Here is an 18,473-nt window from a genome sequence, read left to right as displayed (position 1 = left end):
AAAAGCCATTGAAGAATCTGAAGTTTTACATCATGATTTTTAATTAATGTAATTGAATACACTTATGAACCTTTAGCACAGTATGAAGAATTAATTCTTTCTAACAGAGATTATAAACTACTTCTTCGAAAATCATTTATTTGAAAGAAAATCCTAGAGGTGCTAAAGAAGCAAATATATGACTCGTAATGAAACTTCGCTTCTGTGATAAAATAAACTGAAAACATGTATTTGTCCTTTTGTAATTGGTTCCTGTCTATCTATGCATTAGGTAAATCACATTAAATTTAAAATGTTGTGTACCAGATAGCCAAGTAGTTAAGGCATAGAAATTAAGCTGTTCTAGATGTGAATCTGCATGGATTCGATTCCCATGCCTAACAATGCCAATTTAGTTCAAGTTTTCAGAAGCCACCCCAAGGTGAAGCCTAACAACAACCGAAAAGGGGAGAGTGCAAGCAAATTGTTTTCAGACCCCAGCTAATAAAATACTGAGCAACCTGGCCTAATTTCAGTATTAACCTTGCTTTCATCAGGAGGCTGGACTGAAGACCTCCTGAGTTCCCTTCCAACCTGAAGGATTCTTTGAAATGTCTGTCTATCTTTGAAGCTATCTATCATAATAATGCCTCTTCATGCAAAGACACGCACATGCATGCATGGACACAGAGAACAAGGCCAAAGCTGTGCCTTAGGTCATAGTCTTGTGACACTAAAGTTTCAAAATGGTATAAACCATAAAGAAACAGACAAAAAAAAAAAAAAATCAAAAAAGAAAAAAAAATCTGTAATATGTCATGAGAAGGAAAGAAAAGATTCTCTGAATATGAGTTTGGAGCACATGGAGGATCATGAGATACCAACTTCTGTCTAATAGTGTTAATTTTCAGGGAGTGATCAGCTATTACTACTTCTGCCACAAATATTTTGAGTTTACAACTATAGATGAAGGGTTTTTTCTTCTACCAGAGATTCTGGCAGCCTGTGATTTTGTGAGTCGCTGTTGTCTTTTTTAAAAAAACATTATATTTCCAGTCCTTGGCTGGAAGAAAAAATGCTAAATTATTCTTCTGCATTTTAGAGTAACACAGGAATATCCTTTAAATAGAAATCATACATTTTGAGAATTGTATTGCTATTAAAAAGAAGGAGAAAAGCTATCAATTTGATAATGCTTGTAGAGGAGATGGGTGATGGTGGTCATCTCCACCTTCAGTTCACAGAACATTTCTGGGACATTTTCATACTGCACTTTGACTTGATTTAAAGTAACCTTCCTGCTGCATAATAGGAAAAGTCCTCCTTTCTGTCTGAAAATCCCCTAAATTGGCTGCTGCAAAACTGGTTATAACTACTTTTGCAGTTACATTTCTATGTGTCCAGATAGAAAAATTGTATATACCTACCTTTACTAATCAGTGTGTATATCTTGCTTCAAGGCTATTCTCTCTGTCGGTGGATTACTGGAATCCTTAAGTAATTCATGAGGCAAGGTAAGATTGCCCTCAGCAATACTACAATTAATAATTGGTAATACTTTTCTTCAGAAAAGCATGCCCCTTGGAAGTATCAGTGTAATTTATTGTATTACTCATATATGACTCCATTCTAACATTTTATTTGCTCATTAATCAAAACCCTCAGTTTTTTCTGGAGTGCCAGGGACTACCTGTGGCTAAGACCAGAGTAGAAAGGAAAAATTCTAAAAACCTGCAGGATAGTTTGTGATGGAGGTTGTGTGTCTGCAGCCCGTGTGCTAATTCTTCATATTATTTGTTTGCTTTCTCTGCTATTCTATCTCAGTTAGCTCTGAACATTATGGAAATCAATATATATTCAAGAAAAGCTATAACCATTTTATGCATCTTACAGTTTACAAATCTATCTTAGTTATGTAATAGAAATGTAATAATAACAGTTCTGCCAAAACCAGACCCCCCTCAGGGTGCTTAGAAGATGGAAAGAGATAAAATGAGACCTCAGAAAAGTCTCAAATTTTGTGGACAAATGTATAAAAGAGCTAAAGTAAATACATTTTAGATGTACTTGATTTCAGGCTTTCATTTTTTAAGATAGTTCAGAATGTGATAAGAAGTAGATATTTTTGCATGTGTGTGCTAAGTTTTTCAGGATTTCCAGTTTCTAAGCATACATTTCAGGTCTGAGGATGAGATTCCCAGGACTCACAGATTAGCAGCTACTGGTTAAATAAAAGGTTAAACATGATATTTGTTGTAATATTTTTTGAGAGAAACCCTGATAAGAATTTGAGTGAAAAAGAAGACATGATCAGGGCCATTGAACCTTATTCATAATAGCAGTAAAGCCTCTGCAAGCCAGACTGTGGAGCTTCTGCTTTGTGCAAAAGATATGCCAAGGATAGACAAAGGACAGGAAACAAAATAGAAAATACTAACTTCAGGCAGGTATATAACTGTGTTAAACACAAGCAGGTCTAGAAGCTCCAACCAGGCACAATTCATCTTTTAAACAGAGTAAATACTGTTGGTCAGGGCCTCAGGAGAAAAAGTCTGAGGTGCTATAGAGTTGACATCAATGTGCTGGGGAGATAAAGTGGAATTTCTTGAATATGTTGAAATAAGACTTTTGATTTACACAAAGAACAAGCCTTTTAGTATATAAGTACTTTGTAAAAAGAAGTCACTGGAAATTTATATTGTTAAGATCACATCATAATCCTTTTCAGTGTATAACCCAGGCATCTGTATTCACAGCTATTTACAGTTTTATGTTCTTAAAGCATCATAGTACTTCCTCCTCAAAGCAGGAATAGCAGACAGGTATTCATCTCCATCTATTCAATGGCTACTCTGTATTACATACAAAAGAAATATTAAGATATGTTATGGGTTTCAGGGTGAAGAATTGAAAGCAAGTCATTTTTAGATGTTCACACTGTAAATCCACAGAATTTAATTTTTTTTTTCTTTTTCTTTTCCATGGTGGTGTCTTCTCTTACTCTAAACCAGAGTGAGAACTTTAAAGGGAAGTGGCATAATGCTTTTCTTCATTACAAGAAAAGAAAAAGGGCCAATTATCTCAAAAGATGGAAATGTGCCAGTAGAACCCACTGGGAGCACAAGCAGAACAGCACAGCTTGAAGTGGGGTGGGAGATTGAGGATTTCTCTAAAAAAGACTTGGCTGTCACAACCCTTAGTGCCCAGTTGTGTACTGTCTGCAAAGAGAGTAATTATATCCTTTTGTGCTACAGAGTTAAAGCTGGTGATGGCATCTATTCCTGTTTTGTTGATACTCCATTCCTTTCTGTAAGCAAAAGCAGGGAATATTGTATTAGACATCCCAAAGCTTTTTATGACGTATTCCTTTCTCTCAGTTATTTTGGGAATTGACAGCATTAACATGTACAGCATCTCTTTCCATTTCCATGGTCAGAATGGCAGATGAATTTAATCAAGCAATTTAATCAGTGAGCTCCACTAAACTGTTGTAAAATTCTTCATGTAGTAAATGTGGCCAAAGAATAAGCCTTGTCTTTTTTAGGACTGTCATTGACCCCGGTAAATGCTTTTACTGTTCTCCTTCCCAGTAATTACCAAGCTTCATTATACAATCATAGATGTGATGAAATGGTTTGCCTGCCTTTGAAGCATACTAAAGACAGTTACACATTAGTAATAAAAACATTTTCATAGCCCATTTCACCCCTGCTTACAATCACTTAGAACTTTTTTTTATAGAAATGCGAGATCATTGTTAATACCTTGACAGGTGATGTGACATTCATGAATCATAAGGGACACTTGAACCAGCCAGTGGGGGAGTATTTAAGGAACTCATAAATGAGATCCCAGAAAATCAACACATCATGCTGTGTGTGCCAGCAGGCTGAAAAAGTGTGGGTAAATGTCAGGTAGAAAGGCATGTGTATAAAGCAAAGGGTTTACTCTGAATCAGGGAAGATCAGTTTTGGCAGTTTTGAACAATTCAGTCTCAGTCTCTTAAGGGAAACAACCTTAAAAAGAAGCTAGAGAGCTGCTGCAGGTGCCAATTGTTAGGAGGAACACTACCAGGCAACAGGAAAAAAATACTTTCAGAAAAATCTTTATCTCAGCAGTATTCACTATGAGAGATAAAGATAAATCACAGTCTGATGGCTTTTGGAAATTGGTGTACAATGGAAATATCTCTTTTCCTGAAATTTTACAGGGACCACCAAATTCAGTGAAAATTATTCTATTAAAACAGTACTAAATAATGCCAAGTGAACATTATTGTTTGTTAGGTCTGAGAACAGATTAGACTATTATAATAGTTGGCAACCTCTGGATAAATACTTGCTTCAAAATATCCTTTTGTTAAAACTGTAGAGAGCTTATTGTTTGTTTTGACTGGCCAGTTGTTCTCCAGCCATGAAATAAATATGAGTTACTGTAGTTTATTTGATTGGGTCTGCTTGTGAAAGAAATGAAACTGGGAAAATCTACATTACAGGCAACTGAATGGTATGTAGGTAGCCCAGAACACAGTCCCAGGGAGAAAAAAAACAAGGAAGAAAAATAGAAAGAAAATTTACACATTAGTTTAAACACAAACGGTATCTTTAGTTTTTAAAACCTTCTGGAGTAACATGCGGGTTACAGCTTCAAGGAAACGGATATATACTGGTAGCATGTAATTCTTTCCAGAAAATTTTGAAGATGCTCCCAAAAAACATTGTAGTTAATTGCTGATGGATTTAGATGTTCTTATGCCAGAAGCTTTTAGATTAAGAGTAGAGATCTTCTGTCAGATTGGCTAGAAGTTTGTATATTGAAAAGAGATACTGCTGGGTATAAAATGACGACGTAGGAACAGACTTTTAAAGCCTGAGTGTGCTGAAGGAAAACATGTCCAGCTGTGTGAAGAGAAATAAACTCTTTCTAAAGCAACTCATCCAGTCTTTTTCCCTCAGCAGAAAAAGCCATGTACACGTTGCTCTCACATGGTTGGATAGCAACCATTTCAGAAATACTGTGTAGTATTCTAACAGGAAGCGTTCTTTGGAGGGGACTCAAAATTGGGAGTCCTTAAAAAGGCATAAATACTCCATTAAAAGTTGAAAGAATAGAAAGCTCTCTATATTAAAAGACGCAATGGCAATGAAACAGTTGGAAAAGGGGTGTAAATCAGACTGTTACTAAATTTTACTGCATTTTCTGCTAATCAGTTTTAATCCAAGACAGTAAAATGAGTGCAGAGTCCAAAATAGATTGCGTGTTCAGTCAGAAGAGAGGGAATGAGGGGCTTTTCTTGCAAAAAGGAAAAAGAGAACTGCAGCAGCTCACATCTTGGCTGTGGAGGTGAAGGCAATTTTCTAAAGACTACATTTAAATGAATTTGAGAAAGCTACATCTTGCTTCTTTATGCTTCAGAGATGTCTGACATTTGAAGCAGGATGATGTGGGTAAAGGAAAAGTCGATATATTTCTTCGAAAACAGGCAGAAAATAGACATCCGTAACAGATTCAGTACCTACCTTGCAAGTCAGAAAGCCTTGTATTGTATGAAACACATTTTAGGAAGAAATGTCTGTTCTGGAAGATGCACCAGCAGACACATTTAATCTCTGGATAAAGGGCTCTCTTGTTAATGGTTATAGTATGCACCATTTAGTTTGTTGTGCTTTCCAGACTCTAGTCTGTGTCATTAAAACCCACCTAATGCTGGGGATGCTTTTATGAAGCATAGGGGTATTTGTGTGAAAGCATTGGTCTGACTGAAGAACTCATCTTCTGCTACACACAGATATACTGAGAGGTTCATATCAGAACACCCGAAATGTCAACTGCATACTAAAATTCTCAAATATAACAGCTAAAAGGTGGAAATTGGTTAAAATAATTGTCTTTTGGTTTTGCTTTTTCTTTCATAGAATCATAGAATAGTTAGGGTTGGAAAGGACCTTAAGATCATCTGGTTCCAACCCCCCTGTCATGGGCAGGGACACCTCACACTAAACCATGTCGTAATGATTTTAGTATTTATATAATCCTTTCCATTTTTTCTTGGCATGTTCTCTGTTGTTACACAGGATATCTGGCATCTTAAAAAAAAACCAAGACTGCAGCAATGTGTTTTTATTAAGAAATGCGGTAACTGCAAAGGCATGAATGGATTTGTTGAAATAATAGGTTTTGAAATGACCCAGACTGTCAAAAACTCTCTATGGCATATAGTGTATATATAACATATGAAGTTAAGTTCATATGAAGCATATGAACATACAGTATATGTATTTAGTACAGATAGATTTTCTATATCTGTGATATATTTTTAAATATATTTATTAGTGGCATCACCACTACTTTTTCATACTAAATGATCAGAATATGCTTTCAAAATGAGTTCAGAAGACAACCCTTTTTTCTGTGAGGTAGGAAAAATGCATAGCAGTTACTTCAGACAACAGAGAATTTTTTGAACTCAGGTGAAATACTCTGTATTTATCAGGGTATTCCTGTATAAGCATTTCATAATCCTGCTATAAAACAATACTGACAACAGGGTTGGGGGAAAAGCAGGATGCCACAGGGAATCAAAGCCATATTGGAAATCAGGATTGACACATTAGAATTTACATAAGAAGTTTGTGGTGGATGGGAGTCCATTTTCACATGTAGTCAAAAAGTATTTTCTTCTCTATGTTAGTGTTAAAAACTTCATACACAGCAACATTAAGCAGAGAATTAAGTTCTTGAGGAGTTTGTTTCTGCTTCAAAGTTCCCCATAAGTGAATAGTGCCCACATCTGATGAGGAGACAGGACAAATAAAATATATCCTTTGGAAACCTCCTCACAATTAGTGAACACTCTTTAATCTTCCCTTTATTTACTGGCCAGGTGCAGCAAGTGCATATGTTCTTTTGTACAGGTGTGTCAGATCTCTCCACTGACGTGCCACTAGTGTGAAAAAATTAGTGTCATTTGTCTGAAGCTTAAGGGAATATAGTGCAGTTCTTGCTAAAAGCATAATTTTCCATTAATCTAGTGACAACTGTTTTAAGTAGCTATCTCAAGAGTAAGTTTTCTCAATTGCTAGTCTGGTTGTTTTCATCAGTCTTGGTTCGTGAGATAGCTGACAGTGGCTGCAAGCAAACTTGTGCTTCTCCAAGCAGATTTAAGAGGCACATAAAAGTACTTCATGGCTTTTGAGAAAAGGGAAGTGGAAAATATCTGCAATTGCCACTGACCAACTGCAGGATCACTCATTTATATAGAAGGGGCTTTAATGTGGGGCGCTTTCATTTTTGCTTTCTCACAGCTCTGTCTGGGTTGTCAGGTTGGCATGTCCTTCCAGAGCTGTGATGCTGCTCATCATTCAGGGGGTAGCTGCATGTCAAGTGAAGGTATCTTTACAAGGAGGCTAGCCAACAATTGAGTCATGAGGGTGTCATGGTTGTAACTGAGCAACAACCTCTGTGGAGGTTCTGTGGGCCTGTTGACAGTGTGACTGGAGTTTCTGAAATGACAGTCCAAACTGACATCCTGCTGGCTGGAAAACACTGGGAAAACACTTGGAACTTTACTGCCGCTTAAAAATAGAGTTGCATAGTGAGAAACAGAGGCAGAACTAAAACCATCTTCTCCTCTGCCTTCTCCCCCAGCTCTGTCTAATATGGGGGCAGCTTCTTGTGTCTTCTCACATAGGGTCGTCCCCCCCCCCAAACCTTGCCACATAAACCCAATACAGGTTCAATAATCTTAAATTTACATTTCAGAAAAGGTACAGTTGTCTTAAAGAAACAAGTAGTATTCTTGTCAATCTGTTGGGTTTCTTATAGGAAGGGCATACTCAATCTGTACTGTGTAATAGTCCCACTGGAAGCCCCATTGTGTTCTTCTGCTGTCAACACAGTGCTTGTTTTGTTAAAGCCCTAGAGGTTTCAAACAAAGGTTAAGCTTGTTGATCACCTTATCAAAGCAAAATGAAAATGGTCTGTTCTGGTGCGACAGTATTTCTGTGATAATGGAGTTGGAAGAATACTTCTCTACGCTCCCAGGTGTTTGTTCTACACAATGTGTTCAGACTTCAAATATGGGAGCAACATAACAAGGGGATAAGAGATTTCCTTCCAAGCTGCCTTTCTACAGTGTTGGTTTATGCATGAGAACTGTATTGTCAAGTCTGCAGTGAAGAGAAATGCATAAACCTTGTGTCTTACTACCTCTAAAATATTGACTATTTGAGCATCAGTGGAAAACACATAATCTCTACCTGAGCACAGCTTTCCAGACAACTTTTCTGCTTGACAAACTTGATCAGGGACACTTCAGGAAATGCAGAATGAATCATCTGTAATTGCTGAAGGTTTGAAAATAGCCTCATCACATGAATATACTCTTTATCCTGTTTGAAAAAGAGATTTGAAAAGAAGTGAGTTGACTTATCTCCTTTCATCTGTAGGTGTGGGGTATTTCTATCACAACTTCCACACTGATGTGAAATAGATACATTAATTATTCCCTTCCAGGCAGTTGGAGATTTTAAAGCTGGAAGTTGAACACAGATCATAAAGGCTTTAGCTTAATTGCCAATGATTTAGAATGTTTGCATATTTTATATACAAAGCTGAGTTTTGTATATAAAACATAACTCCTCCTCCTCCTCTTTTAGATGTCAAAACCATATAGTTTTGAAAATGAAACACTTACTTAAAATTCAGAAGTAGATTGATAGTCAGTACCCTTCATAAACAAAATAGGAAATTTAGCTCATTAGTAATTTTAAGCATTAAATCTTAACTCACTGACACTAGTGAATTCCGAAGAAAGTTAAATTTGTCTCTGGGTTTGTAATGTCCACCTTGTTCAGGAAGTGGGATAAAAACAGAGCAGGGCATGAGATGTTGCAATATAGAACATTTAACTGCTGCCATGTGGGCTTGTATGTAATTAGTTATTTTGTTATGCTGTGCGTAAAGATCAAGAATGAATGATTCGATTCCGAGGAAGGAAGTCATTCCTTGATGTGGCTTGCTAAGGAGATATATTACCTTTCTTACTTAGCCCCAGATCTAGGAGATCTACAGAGGCAAAGAGATGAAGACAAGCATCACTGGGATTGAAGAGAGATGTCAGACACTTTAGGGAATATGATGTTTGCAAAGAAAATGTCAAGGGTCAGGGAAGATTTATGTAATCAGTTCAAAACCCATGTAATACCAGAAAGTCAGGTTTCATTCCATTAGAGAAAGGGCTGATAAGAGACTTAAGTTTAGTTTTTTGTCCCCTTCTTGGTCAAAACCCTTGACTGAATGAGAAATAAGTTCCTTTTAACTCAGTGATGTCACGACTTCCTTTATGATTGCCAAGTTTTACATAAATGCTAGTTCTCAGGTGAAAAGCTAGGGATTTTCTCTGATTATAGGTGAACACTAGAACAGCCACAGATAAAAGAAGGAAAACTGTCCCACTTATGTGAAGTCATCAGCTCTTTTCTCTGATGAAAAAACATTTTTCCTGCCTGCCATGGAAATCTCAGTCTTTCTACAGACGACATCAACTGAAAACACATTCATCTTTCCACACCATTTAGGCCATTGCCTACTTAATGAAACATATAATGGGATGAAATTGCCACCTGGTGATTGAGATGTGGGATGACTCCCAAGGGTAGAATTATATAGGCTGTTTTTTAATATTCCAGTAGTACTCACTATAGAGATGTATCCCTGCCCCTGCAGAAATCAGTGGCATTATTGTCCTTTGTGTTTTCCCTAATTGCTGAAAAAGTCTATTTCAAATATGAAATAACTGTATGTATGAGCTGAGGGCTATGGACCTCTGGTTTAAAGTGTGGTTGAAGGGGCAGAGGACAGAAAAGGTAATAATGAACAATAATGTATCAAGTTGGAAAGAGCTAGTGTCAAGTGAAGTGCTGCGCTAACTTGGTTTTACATGAGAGGGACATTACTGATCTAAGAAGTGGAGTAAACAGCTTTTTATTGGAATCTGCAAGTGCTGCCAACACAGAGAGTTAAAATAAGTTCAGATATTGACAGTTAAAAAGCCTGTACCTCTGTATTTTTTTAAATACTACTAAGGCAAGGAAGAAAAAAATTCAAGTTGAAGGAAAAATGGGAAAGAGGTGGTGTATAGACCATGTTCATCACTTTCAGTTCTCTTGAACTAGAAGAGGAGGATTTGCTAGGCAGGTGAGATGATGAAGCACAAAGGCGTTTCCAGTTATCCTGTAAGAAGGAAAAGAATCTGACATGTATAGTAGGAAGGAAACAAACACATTCAGAGAAATGCAAATCCGAAAGTGTAATGCCAAAAAATATGGCTAGTAGTAAGCTGCATCTGAAAATGCCTCTGAGTGTGATATTGCAGAAAGATTCGGAAACACATGTGCTGAGTCGTCTTGTCAAGGAACAACGGGGACAACAGACCAGGCAACTGTAACCTAGGTTTTGTTTAAGCACTTCACTAAAACTTTGGTTGGTTTTAAGTCATGCAGTGGCTGTTTGCATGGCAATGAAATGATAGCATAGAAGTGATTGCAGTGAAATACCGTGCTTTCCTTTTTGTTATCTTTTTGTTGTCAGGAAGATGTGTTTCTTTTTGTTATCAGGAAGATGTTTCCTTTTCGTTATCAGGAAGATGTGATCAAATTTGAAAAAGAAGGAAGGAGGAGTGTTTGAAGGCAAGGATGCTTTGGGACTTTTCAGCATGCCAGCAAAACTAAGTTGTGCCTCGCAGAAGGATAAAGCGTTGGCACAAAGTGGTTGCTGAGCTACTAATGTCATGAGAAAAACAGGAAGAGGGAGCTAAAAATGAAACTGCTGTGCTGTGCTGGGAAGACAGGTGTGAAGAGTCAGGTTTACTGTTCCTGTGAGTGATTGATGGTGGGAATCAATCTTGTATTGACTACTGCTCCAAAACTACTGCTGCTATATCCTTAAATTTTTCTAATTGGTGGTGGCAGCAGCAGCAGCCAGCCTGGGCAAAATAAACAGAATAGCTGTTTGATCCTTTGGCTGCTTTGTGGCTACTCTGGGAATAGTTTACTTTGCTTGGTTCTTAGGCAAGACCATAACTAAATTGTATGCGCTGACTTTTTTAAGAGAGATTAGAGTCTTGATGCAATGCTGTGACAGAAACTGATTCAGTATAATAAATTATAGCCCTTCTGGAGCTTTTTCCATGCCAGCATGGAAATATCCTCCCAGAACTAAACAGCATCTTTGCCACATCAGTTTCCTCATCAGGCTCTTCTCTTCAGTACTGTGTCTCCAGCCTTTCTATCTTACTGCTTCTCCTAACATCTGTTTCTATTTCTTCTTGAAATTGCTGGATTAGAGAGCAATCCATAAAGATTATATTTGTGCTCATGTAGTGCTCATGATACAGTGGCAGTGTTTTGAAAACAGGTAATAGCAATAAGAATTATTCCTGTGGCAAATGTCTGAGACTGCAAACACCAGCAAGGAATGTAAAAAAAGAGTGACTTTGAGCGGTTCAATGAAGTGGATCTTATGGCAATAATGACATGTGAAAACTCAGAAAAGATTGCATTGAATAGCACTGAGGAAAAAAAATCCCCTGTGTTGTTACCAACAGCGGAGCCTGCTGAGCTCTGGAATAGTCTCTCAAGGAATTGCTCTAGTCACTTTAAAGTGGACTTAACACAGCCCTAAAGAATACACTGTTTGGTACCAGTCTCCAGGGAGATGGGCTAAATGTAGTCTAACAGGCCATTTTTATCTCTTCCTTCGGTAGCTGCAGAAGTTGTAGGCATGTGCTTCATTACTTCAGTAGCTGAGTTCACAGATAACAATCAGCTATCAGCATTTCTTCTTCCTATCTGTGGATTTAAGCACCATGTTCACCAACATGCTCCCTCCTTTCTGAGAAGTGTGAGGAAGGAGGAGGGTGACAGGGCAGGGAAGCTCATGGTTAGTATGCTATACAGACAGACAAATCAATTGCCCCCTGCCCGGGCATCTTAATCAGAAGCATGTGGTTCACTGCAGTGCTGAAGTGCTACTGTGCTGGTGATGGCATCTTCTTCAGAGACACTATTGATTGCTCTTCTCTCTCTTCTGAGTAGTGATTCCAGCTGTGTAGACAGTGTTAGGGAGAGAGCTGGTGGAGAAGTGCCCTCTTACAGCTCTACAGGATTAGGATCGACAGTTTAATTTCCCTGGTGGCAGGCAAGCTGTCATTCTAATTCAGACAGACTAGTGTGGGAAAGAGGAAGAAGATGACTGTTTGAAAGGTCCATTGATTATCTGAATAAGCCTGGTGTAAGGCCAAAGACGATGCAGTGTAAGAATCACGCCACCTGAGGTGAGAGAGCGCACGTGTTAGGGAAATGTCTTTTGAGGGAAATCCACTTTCAGAGTGAAATGGAAGAGAGCAGCATATTGCAGAGTGACCTTTTTGTGGAGTGGAAGAGAATCCCAGAGTTGGGTGGCATCAGGGTGGGGATGTTATAATCCTCTGGCAATGCTAAAATACCAGATTAAAAAAAAAACTAAACATGAAAGAGAGCATGTGAACAAACATATGATATTCAGCATAGGAGTATCTTTTGGTGGCTGTGTGTTTGACTAAATGTGCAAGTGTCTGCTTATATGGTCTCCATCAGTAGTCCTGTGACTTTTAAAATGCAAGTGTGTTATAAAAAAAAGGTGATGCAATGTAGTCAGAGTATATTTTCAAGAAAGGAGGAGATGCAATGTAACCACACATGCCATTATTCTTTTAGGAAAAATTCCTTTAGACATTAAGTAAAACTTTAAAACTTTAATTCTTTCTCTCTGAAAAGAAGAAACAACAATACTTGCATAAAACATACTGTGCTGACAACAAATGAAGTCTATCCAGTTACCTGTTTATTGTGGACTATCCAATGGACCTTCCACATCACTATCTAGATGTGGGAGAGGATGGAAACTATTTGATTATTGCCAAAGAGAGGTAACTGCTTGGCTGGAGAAGAAAGAGTTAAAGAGGAAGCAAAGTGCACTGTGTGATCAAGCAGAGCAACCCAGGTGCACAGAAGCACGAGAATAGAAGGATAAGGAACTGGTTATTTTGGGACTGTTTGTGAAACGATGAAGAATGTTGAAAAAACAAAACTGTAAACCAAAAACTAAACATGATGTGATAAAATAGCTTGGTATAAGAGTTAGAGCAATAGGCTAAGGATAGCTTTTGCTAGAATGGTATAAAAGCTAGAGCAATAGGCAATAAAGTGATTCGCTGCATGAAGATGCTTTGAGTCTGTGCCTTTCGTATGCCACATCTAGACTGCAGATCTGGGAACAGATATATGAAGTCTCCTCTGCTTCTTCCTTTGTTTCATTGTATTGTACCATCAAGAAGAAGACAGCAAGGTCTGAAGCAGCTTTATCAATTCTTTTTTTGAAGAGACTGCTAATAAGCGCACCAAATAGTTGCCAGCTCTGTGCAGATTTAGACATGAATTTTTGTTGGAAGTTGCATTGCCACATTGGCCTTGTTATAATGTAGGATTCTCTTCCTGGTTTGTTTAGTTGTGAAATACTTGTTATTTTAATTTGAGAACTATTGAGAGTTAGTAAGCCAGCCACATCTTTCCTGGGAGTATAAACTTTACCGAAGATAGATCCTGAAAAATTCAGCTGGTGCATCTAAACTTGTGCCCTTATCCTCCAAAGAAACCAGCAGGGAGTGTCATAATATAGAAGTAGGAGAGGGTAAGGTTTTAGCTGGAGGGCAGGTGTGGTACATTGCATGACTGATTATAAGAATGCAAGAGAATCAGGAAGGCTGACTGAAAAATATGTAAGTGAGTAGAATCTCTTCACCAAATAGGTTTAGGTCAAGTTGAATACATGTCTGGAAATACACTTTTATCTAAACTACAAGTAATTCTGCAAAGAAGTAAATTATACCCACATTGATTAAAACACTTCCTCAAAGGTGATGCTGATTTGTGCTTGTGCAAGACGCAGCAACATGCTAACTGTGGATTTGTGTGTGAATATGTATGCATAAGGGGAAGGGAGTAATATTTTCTTGGCATTCACTGCTTTCTTAGGTCTTGTTCCTCCTTTGCATCGACAAATCAACTGCCAAACCTGATTTCTATTTCTGGGCCTCTGTTGTCTCTGTATTGACTGGCATGCAGGTGGTACATGTCTGCTCTTTCATGATGTTTCTTTGTCCAAATAAACTGGGGTCAGAAGGACATAGATCCAAAGAGCAGCTCTTAGGTAATCCTGATCCTGACAGTGACAGTAGTAGAATAAAAAGGTTGTGGTGGGGGGTTGTTGGGGAAGAAGCCCTGTTTAGCTGAAGCTGCAGTGCATGGTGAAATGTAGGAAATCAGAATTGCTCAGTGGTAGTCAAGCGTGGTAAAATATTCATTCATGTGAGTCTAAGTAGCCAGTGAGACGAGACAAGATTGACCATTTTTCATAACACTCTTTTATTCCTTAGGTGAAAAATAGCTTTATAACATTTTGTTTCACTCAGCATCTTTACAGCATGCATCTCTTTTTACTGAAGCCATTTTGAAATGTATATGTCTGATTCAACCTCAGCAGTAATTCCAGGCCTCAGCATAACCACATTGTTCGGAATAAAGAGGTGCAGTTAGCTGCACCAGACAGCAAAATAAAACCAAACCAGGGGACAGAGTGTGGATAAGGTTTCGAATACTGTCCAGTTATGCTATGCTGATACTAAAGTACACTATTATCAAGTGCTGACAGTTTTAAAGGATGCTATTTATTTTTTTTTTGTTTTAGGTCCAAATATTGGTGACAAGATGTGTAGAGTTTGAGAAGTCAGCCTCTGCAATAAGAGATTGGAAGGTCTGCTGTAACAGTTCTCAGTCTTTTCCTTACTGTGACCTATCTTACAGCCCTATAATGCTTTTGGAATCCTTCATCATCCAGTCATGCAGGAAAGGCAATTGCCACATCAGCCTGTGTCTGACTGGGAAGTTGGTTGCTAGTCATCTCCACAGTGGGTTGCAGACTTTGACACGGATTTGTGTTAATGCATTGCATTATGTGGGATTTCACACTCGTGAAGTGGAGCTGCTGCTCGGTCAGTAGCCAGTCTTAATTACCACAGAGTGGTAGACCGTAAACCATACGGTCACAAAATGGCTTTGGGCAGAGACCACAGATACTCTGCAGGTAAATTGCTAGGAGGATTGAATTAACCCATTGAAGCTTGCCCAAGTCAGCCCAGTAGTTTGTGTTAGATTAATGGTGTCAGCATTCAGAAGCTGAAGGAAATGTTTTATAGAAAGTTTTCATGCAAGAACAGACTGCAGTGTATTGTAACATTTCAGTCCATCTAAAATTTTTAGTTACAGATATAGTTACAGCTAGTGGTCTTGCTGGCAAGGCCCAAGGGCTGGATCAGAACTGAAAGGTGGGATATTTGGCTCACACACAGTCTTTTCCTGTGCTCTTGCAGAGCAGCATGTGTATTTCCTGAGTGTCAGTAATTGCAAGGCAGTGGTATTGTCATGCTGCTTTTGAGCTGGATTGGGCTGCTGGGCTCTGAAAAGGCGAAAATACTCCAGGCTCTTGAACATAAGACTCGGGAATATTTATTTCTCGTACAAAGAAATAAGTATTCTCCAAAAAGAACATATAGAGGTTAAGCACAATCTAATGTTTTATTCAACCATGTATTCAAGGAGAAAAAAAAGTGATAGCTTTGGGGCTATACAAATGGGTAGACTGTAGGGTGATACCTCTGCCATGACCTTGTCTAGCATGCTCTGCAAGGCAAACAAGACCCCTTGAATCTCAATCTTTGCAGAGCTGTGAGGGTGAACTATATGTCTTTGTGTAATGCACTGGAAAAATAAATCTAGATATTTTTATCTCATTGTGCTTAACCAGTGGAACTTGGGACAAAGCTATCTATATTTGTACTATAATGTTCCTCACTCAGTTCTGGCCTCATCTTGGTTTTGGGGTTTTTTATTTTTCTGTGAGCTGCAGGAACTCAATTGCGCAGCAGGATTTGGCCCTTATTTGCCTGAAGCTGATGGGAAAATGAACATCTGATGAAGATTGAATCAGTTTAAATGCGTAGTAAAAAATAGATTCGTTCTGTGGACAAGGTGGAAATAAGAGCCAGCTCTGCCACAGAGCATCTTTGTAAGCCAAGGAGTTTGCAGTGTGTTTCAATGTGACCTCCCATTCCCCCTCATTATCTTCCTCTTATTAACCCTGATATAACTGTTAATTGATAGCTCCATTATTCTGCTTGGGACAGCAGTGACAGTCTCACTGGCCTTGCTCTGGGTGATCAAAAATTCATTTAATGTTCAGCACACTCTTTGCAAAAGTGTACTAAGGGAAAAGTATATTCAGCATGAGAAGCAGGCATCTGTTTTTACAAAGATTACTTGTGGCACTGTTAATTATCTCAAGAGGTGGATTGTGCTCCACTAAATATATTGAAAACTTGTCTAAATTCCTCTTTAGTCTTAGAGACAAAGGTTGTAATAAGAACAAGAGAATAAAAGAATTGCTAATCCTTTTTGTGTTAATTGTGGGAAAATGGCCCAGGTAAGCAAGACAAAATTAAAAACTAAAAGTCTAAGATATTATTTGCTTGCATGAGTCTTTCTTTCTAGCCCGTCTACCTCGTAGGCAGTATTATTAGCTGCTTTATAAACACTTGTTATGACTAAGAATAAAATTTTACCTCCCTTCCTCAAAGTTTGTGTAGTTGATTTATTGGCAACATGATAAACTTCTGTTCTATAAAGGGTATAAAATCACAAGGATTACACTCTATCAGGACCAAATCCTGAGCATTTCATGTGCATGGAGAATAATTAACACTCTTAGAAAACATGAATGAGAATTGTGGCTGGCTGTTCCCTGAAGGCTGTTCCTACTCTGGCTTGTGCCACTGAGGCTTAGATTTTCACATGTGAAGTTGCAACACTTTAGGCTATAAGAAATATTTCTGTAAGTTTATATTGATTTATTCAAGCTTATATTGATATATTTATTCATTACAAAGTTATAATGTGTGATTTTGTGATCGAAACGGGTTAAAAAGTTCATCTTCTGTAGTAATTATTTCCTTCTTTTATATCTTTCAGTTTTAGCAGTGAAATAGTCAGCTTGCTGATTAATCACTGGTTTAATTCCTGGTTTCAGTGCACTTGCATGTAGCTCCACTGCTTGCATCACATGTATTATGCAGGAATATTTCATTGCTGTAAAATAAGGTCATTGATGGAACTGAAACAGATGTGCTTTCCATCTGCTGACACAAACATGCATAAGAGTGTTTTGGTGTTAGAAAATACTATTTTGAAAATCTAGTTTCACAATCAGACTAGGCATTTTAATCTTGTCAGAGATAATACTGTTGGTGTATATCATGAGCCAATTACACTTATACAGCTTTTCTGGTTTTAAATCTAGCACCTTGCATCGGACTAAAAAGATGTTCCTCAAGAAATTGGCAATTTGCTACTTCTTTGGGTAGTTTGTTTGAAGGTTTTGTTTTTCCATTTGCACTGCTTAAAAATGTTCCTTATTTTATTAATTTTAGTTTGATTTTAATTTCCGGGAATTGCTTCTCGACTTGTCTTTCTGAATTAGACTGAAAGAGTCCTACAGTGAAAAGTACGATCTTCCTATAGGAATCTGCATGAAACGATCAAATTACTCTTATTATCCTAGTAATAAAAGTGATTAATATATTCAGTTTCATTTAAAATTGCTCTGAAAACCTTTTATTGCCTGGTTCTCTACTTGTTTTTATAATACTTCCTTGTGTCTGTACCTTTCAGAGAAACCTATCTTCAGCTTTTGTTCAAATTATTGTTGAACGAGGGACATGTTGCATTAGAAAGGAAATAAAGACTCCAAATTTGTTTAGAGAAAGACACTATTCCAAAAATGTTTGTGCCTGCATTACACTTAGTGATTCAGTGGGGGAAAAGAAATCACTGAAGGCTGTACATCTTAAAGGATAGCTGTAAGTGCAGTGTGCATTTCTTCTGTGTAATAGCAAACTATTGGCCAAAGTATTTTGAGTGCCTTGCAATTGAAGATACGCAGAGTGATTTACTGACACTATTGAGTAGGCTTTGCAGTGCCAGTGTTGGCAATGATAGTGTCCTCTTTCTACAGAGGAGAAGAGAGGCAAACTAAGTGACATGAGGAAGTTGACATGAGGCTGAGGGAAAACTGAACTCAGAAGCCTCAAAGCTCAGTTTGTTGGGCTATCTGCTTGATGCCCAGCAAGAATTAACTGGTCATGGATTTAAAAAAATACCAGGTGACATTTTTTCTTGGAAAAAATCATAGAATCGTTTAGTTTGAGTCTAACCATAAACCTAACAAATGTTGCTTTATGTTAAATATAGAATTATCAGGTCAGTTGTGGGATCTTCTCATATAAGTGAAAAGAAGTGCAAAAGTGCTACAATTCTATTCAGCATAATTTCAAGTTTAAATCCTAT

Source organism: Strigops habroptila, chromosome 4 (genome assembly GCF_004027225.2).
Source record: "Strigops habroptila isolate Jane chromosome 4, bStrHab1.2.pri, whole genome shotgun sequence".
Classification (NCBI taxonomy): Eukaryota; Metazoa; Chordata; class Aves; order Psittaciformes; family Psittacidae; genus Strigops; species Strigops habroptila.
Note: the sequence above shows the minus strand (reverse complement) of the source record.